The 6,444-nt window shown below is 34.9% G+C and overlaps 1 protein-coding gene across 13 annotated transcripts in view; it reads right to left on the reverse strand.

The window, feature by feature from the left end:
* ZBTB20 (zinc finger and BTB domain containing 20) overlaps positions 1-6,444 on the reverse strand; it is an 885,897-nt gene that overhangs the window by 783,107 nt on the left and 96,346 nt on the right. For 2 of the 13 annotated variants that reach the window (XM_027765661.1, XM_027765667.1), the window contains exon 2: positions 5,097-5,138. The exons of the other annotated variants lie outside the window; for them this stretch is intronic. The gene's annotated coding sequence lies outside the window, so the exon portion shown is untranslated. The remainder of the gene's footprint in view (positions 1-5,096; positions 5,139-6,444) is intronic. 13 annotated transcript variants of the gene reach the window in all.

A 6,444-nucleotide genomic window follows, 5' to 3' on the forward strand; every position in this document is an offset into this window, starting at 1 on the left:
TATATATATATATAAATTTACATCACTTAATAAAGAGGATACATTCTGAAAAATTTCATTTTGATTTTGTCACTGGGCAAAAACCACAGACTACTTAAACAAACCCAGATGAGAGACCCTTCTTATAACTTAAGCTATATATTGAGTTGTTGGAAAAGCCTTGGCACACTTTTGCGTAGAAAAAGTACGTCATAACTTTTCCAACAAACCAATAGTACACACTATTGCCCTTAGACTATAAACCTCAACAGCATGTTACTGTACTGAGTAAAGTAGGAAATGGAACATAATGGTGTTTGTGTATCTAAATACAGAAAAGGTAGAATAAAAATACAAGTTAAAACAAAAAATACTGGGGGCTAAACAGTGGTACAGTAGTAAAATGAAACTCTCTGCAAGACTGAACCCCATGTGCAGGTTCTGGGTTCAAGTCCAGAGACTTCCTTGAGTATGCTGGGTATGAGTGTGCCCAGGATCTGGGATTGGCTGATGCAGGAAGTACAACAAGACATAAAGACCCTGAACATTATAAAAATGGCATACCTGGACAGGACACTTACCATGAATGAAACATAAAGGACTGGAAGTTGCGCTGGGCGAGTCAGTGAGTGCTGAGTGAATATGAAGGCCTAGGACATGACTGGACACAACTGTAGATTTTATAAACACTGTACACTTAGACTATACTAATTTATTTTTTTATTTTCAGTAGTAAATTAACCTTAGCTTGTTATAACTTTTAAACTTATAAACTCTGAATTAAAAAAATTTTTTTTACTCTTTCAGAATAACATTTTGCTTAAAATATACACACATTAGGGCCAGCAGGTAGCATTGTGGTTAAGATTCCGGACTCCCGCATGGCCAACAATGGTTTGAGTCCCAAACTTGGTGGCTTGAAAATCACACCGGGCATGTGTATGCATGTTCAAAATCCCAAGAGAGGAATGGAGGGTAAGGGATTGCAGCATGGCCATCCCTTTTGGGGGTCAGGGTAGGGTCAGAATTTCTCATTTTCCCCTCTCTGTGTCTCTGTCTCTCTCCAGTGAGCATACATGCCCTAAGGCAAAAACCTAAAAAGATAAATAAATAAAACCACTCACACACACATTGTTTAGCTGTATAGAGATATTTTGCTTCTTTATAGCCTTTATATCGCTACTATGTAAGTTTTTTTTTTCTATTTTTAAAATTGTGTATTTTTTATTTTTTAAACATTTTTTATGAAAAACTAAAGTACAAACATATATATTTGCCTAGGCCAACAGAGTCAGGATCATCAATATTACTGTTTTTCACCTCCACATTTTGTCCCATTGGAGGGCCATGATGAACAAAACAACATGAGATTAAATCAAGCACAAGAGAAAAATGCTACCATCCAGAGAAGCCGTAAATATAGGATGGATGAGGGTGCCAATAGTATAACACAGCATACTGTTTTACAGTAAGCTTTATACAGAAGAAGTACACTCTTAAATAGCAAAAGAATAGTATAGTAAATACATACACCAGTAACATAGTAATTTATTATCTAGTACTATGTACTGTACATAATTGTATGAACTATACTTTCATATGACTGGCAGCTAAGCTTTCTTTAACCAGCATCACCACAGATATCTGAGCAGTATTTTGTGCTATGACATTACCATGGCTAAGACATCACTATGCAATAGGAATTTTTTAGCTCCCTGTAATCTTATGAGACCACCGTCATATATGTGGTTTGTGGTTGACCAAACCATGGTTATGGGGCCCTTGACTGTAGTACCACAAGGTTTATACAAAAAACGGCATCCCATATCCCAATCTTAGAAACTCTCTGCCAAAGCTCATTCTAGTGTTTATTCTTTGATGCTAAATAATGTGCTTATATTGTTATTTTTGATTTATAGGTTTTAGACATCCTCTTATTAATTTCCTATTGTAAAAGATGAAGACTTTGTTCTCTTAAACCACACAGTTTCCCTTCCCTCCATCCTCCTAATAATCAGTCATGTAGTATATTTTGTGTACATTTGCTACCTTGAGTAATAACTTTACCTATTGCCACTTCTGTCCTCAATTCCCAAGGTCTACATCAGAAATGTAAAAACCTCTCTGGATAGAACATTTGACTCAGAAACCTATTCTAATCTTTCCTCCAAAGTCAAGCCATCATGGATTTTCCATGATCTATGTAGAGCTATGGTCTAGGAACTTCCCTTTAACTTTATCATCTTGTCCTCATTATCTAGTTCCTGGATCCTCTGTATTGCTCTATTCTCCTCAATTTTTTTGTTTTGCTTTGTTTTGTTTTTCACATTTGTATGTAACATATCCTCCAAATGATTCCTGAGAAAGCCAGCATGGGGTTACCAGGTGCTTAAACATGTCTTTTTTTTCTACCATCACATCTCATTAAGATAGATATAAAATTATACATTAAAAGTAATTTTCTTTCAGAATTTTAGAGCTACATCTTCTAGCTTTGAATGCTACCAATAAGAAATTAGATACATTTTTTTGGAACAAAGAAATGGATTATTACGTGTTGATGACGTGCATAGTATTCTCAACTAGACTGGTCTGAGATGTATTTCATGTCAGGTAAATTCTCTATACAAGCTAAATGATCTATAGCAATTGAATGTATAAAGTAATAATATTTTTTTAAAAAATCAGATACAATTCTGATTCTTGAGCCAATGTATGAGGCCTATATTTTCTCTTTGAAGATTCTATTATCATCTATTTACTGCTAGTATTATGAACTTCTCCAGTTATGTATCCTGGTGTAAATTTGCTTTACCTTTTTATAGGTACACAGAAGTCCCTTCCAAACTATCCTTCAGTACTAAAATGTTTACTATATTATATTATAATAAATCCTTCCCTATAACTTTCTTTGCTTTCTTCTGTTTTCTGGAACTCCAATTAATAAGAGTTTCTGTTTGCTAGATTGTTTATCTGGTTTTACCTTTTTTCTACCATATTCCAATTGACTTTTTGATCAAGTTTCAGGAAAATTTCAACATTTCAATTAAAGTTATTATTTCAGCTATTATAAAAGTGCTTACTTTTTAAATATCCTTTTTTCTTTCCTTCCTTCCTTCTTTTCCTTTCTGTCTTTGTTTAATGATGACGTCCAGGGTTTACTATGTTGCCCAGATTGGCCTTTAACTTTCAATCCTCTTGCCTCAGCCTCCTTAGTAGCTGGGATTACATACATGTGCCACTGTGCCTGGCTGAATATTCCTTTGTTCTATCATCATGTCATATTTCATGCAAACACCATCTTCTACTTGCTCTCTGAGTTTACTAATTATTAATTATTTTTCCTTTGGCTATTGTGTTTCACAGGACATACAACTTCTAGTTATGTTTGTTGTTGTTGTTGTTGTTGTTGTTGTTTTTTAAGAGATTTTTGCTGTAGGGTGCGTGCACTCGCTGAAGAGACAGAGAGAGAACAGAGAGAAAGCAAGAAAGCTGCAATCACTTCTCCATTCTCCTCTCAGGATCATGGGCACGCACGCACACATGCCCAGTGTGAGATTTAAGCCACTATGTCTGGGATTCCTGTCCCAGTTAACTACGTGGGAGTCTAGTGACATAACCATTACACCATCTGCTGTTTCCCAACTTCCAGTTCTTAAAAAACTTCCTGAGCATGAACTTGCTTTCTTCTCCCTGGCACAAAACTCTTCAGTCACTGTAATCAGCTATCTCATTTCTGCTAGTTCCTTCTTTATATCTATTGTTCTTTTCTCCATATATTGTTTCCTTTTCCTTGTTCTTATGAATTCATATCTTTTATAGATATTTTACTCATTTTCTTAGTCACTCTCTAGGAAGAAACAAAGGGAGACATGTTCAATCACCATGTTTAACCAGAAGTGTGTAAAATTTCTGAAGATGTCAATAATCATGCTATTCAGAGGGTCATAAAATCATAGGGCTTTTACTATTAAAAAGTTTCTCAGAAACTGAGCTTCCTAATTTTAGATATGTGGAAATGGGAACCCAAAAAAGATTAAGTGGTCTGTGCAAGGTTATTTAAACAGCAATCCATACATCTAGTACTTGAACTTCACCATCCTACTGCCCCTTCAAGTGGATAACCCCTTAAAGGAAATACTCATCAAAGACTCCTAAGGTTATATTTGAACAAGCCAGCCAAGCTTTTGGATAACAAAATGGGAGAAAGCTGCCATGAAAGAAAATCTGGGACATAAGGATTCCAAGAATAAATATCTGACTCTACACCTTCTATTTCTATGAAAATTCTCTAATAAAAATTTTTCCATAAAACTTCCTCTTCATCGCCTGCTTCAGTTGACCCAGCTTGCCCTCATATTTACTCTTTAGAGTCACAAGACCACTCAATTGTTTTTTAAAAGAATTATTTAATTCTTATTCATTCATTTATTTTAATTTGACCAGAGAGAGACATAGAGAAAGAGAGAGGGAAAGTGAGAAAGCAAGCCACCAAGTCTAGGACTTGAACCGTGGTCAGCCATGTAAGAGTGTCTAGTGCCTTAACTATAATGTCACCTACCAGTCCCAAGGGTCACTCAGTTTTTTCAAAGCAAAGTAAATTTACGTCTAAAATTCACCTGAATTATTTATCTTTCCTAACCTTCCAAACCCAGCCCCTCAGTCCCTGGCCACCAGCTTACTTCACCAAAAATGTACTTTTCTCCATAAATGGTACCAGCCAGGTACTAAAACAAGAGTCTCAAGATTCACTCTAAGATTGCCTCTTTCTTAATAGCACCGAAATCCCCCTCTGCCATGTAGGCAATCCCCAAATCTTACCAGTTCTTCCTCCTAAAAGCCCGAGTCCATTCCTCTCAATGCTCCTAATAGCTTCACAGTCACTGTCACAATTCAGGCTCTCACTATATTCATCCTGATTTCTATCCTCTTCTCACTGGTCTCACAGACTAGTCTCCCCTCTTTATGTCCCTTACTCTACACTCGATTGATAAAATGTTTTTTCTCAACAGAAATAAGGAGTTCTTTACTTACTGAAAGCCCTTTAGTGAATCCCACTTCATTTCTAGCTAATTAATGTGCATTTATAAAGCTCTTCATGACAGGCATCTTCTTACCTCTACAGCTTCATCTCTTGTGATTCCTCACCTTGCATTTCACTGAAATAAAAATCAGGTTGAAATCAAAAGTCTTATGCGGAATTTCTACTCACAATGGATTTTCACCACCAAATGCCAAGTGTCCTTCTCTTTTCCCAAATAAAGAAGAAATCATATGAAACCAAGTGATATGATTAAAAATCATTACTAATCATATTAGAAAAAAATCATATTACCATAATACTTTATATTTATATTAACAATATAGTGTTATCTTTTAGGGGTTATAATCTATTTAAAAATGTTTTAAGATACTGGTATTACATTAAGTTCAATATCTAGAAGATTTAAAACACAAGTTAATATCTGAACATAACAATAACAATTAGACTTTTAAGATGTGAACTATTTAAGGGATTAATATATTATTATAGTAAAGGCCAAATCTAAGAATGCTTTATATGATACCACTAGATTACACATTTTTAGTAGATAGGAACCATGTTTTAATCATTTTTGCACTCCTTACTGTGCCAAACTCCTTACTGGTACAATCCCCAATGTAACAGGTATGTAATTAATGAATAAATGATTAAATAAAATTATAAATGGTATCATACCCACCGACCCAGACAATGAAAGTTTATATACTACTTGATATGCCCAATAATTCAATGGAATTAAATTACTACAGTTGATTAACTAGTCAAAATGCCATGAGTACCTTTTAAGTATATTTACTCATTTATTCCATGAGAGGGAGAAATAAAGGAGAGAAATAAAAAGGAGAGGGAGAGGGGGGGAGAGAGAGAGAGAGAGAGAGAGAGAGAGAGAGAGAGAGAGATCCTTTATGGGGGTCCACATTTAACCACAGCCCTAGCCAGTCAGGATCTCAGTCATGGGTGCATACTTGCTGTGCACAAGAAGTTCTTTGATGCAAACCAGGAACTTCCAATATAATCTCAGCATCTCAGAGAGTTATTTTACTGCTATTACACCATGGCTGGCCTCATGAGCACTTATGTTTTAAAACTATGTGTGTATGCATGTATGAATGTGTGTGTGTTTTTCACAGATATTTATATGGAACATTAATCTCCATTTGGGTGCATGTTAATCATTCAATGGATAACATAGTCACAATCATGAATGTAACAGAAAAACATATACTATTTGAAAAACATTTTTGTTATGTTTTATATGTCTTGTTGCTTTCTGGTGCTTTTCTTTTTTTAACTTTTTTTTAATTTTTAATTAATTAATTTTACATTCATTCACTGAGCATTGTCATAGCATACAAAATGTGACTTCCTATCCAGAATATACTGCATAGTGGCTTAATCATACATGTTATCATCCATAATGT

The sequence above is a fragment of the Tupaia chinensis genome, unplaced genomic scaffold, assembly GCF_000334495.1.
Source record: "Tupaia chinensis unplaced genomic scaffold, TupChi_1.0 Scaffold139218_1, whole genome shotgun sequence".
NCBI lineage: Eukaryota > Metazoa > Chordata > Mammalia > Scandentia > Tupaiidae > Tupaia > Tupaia belangeri.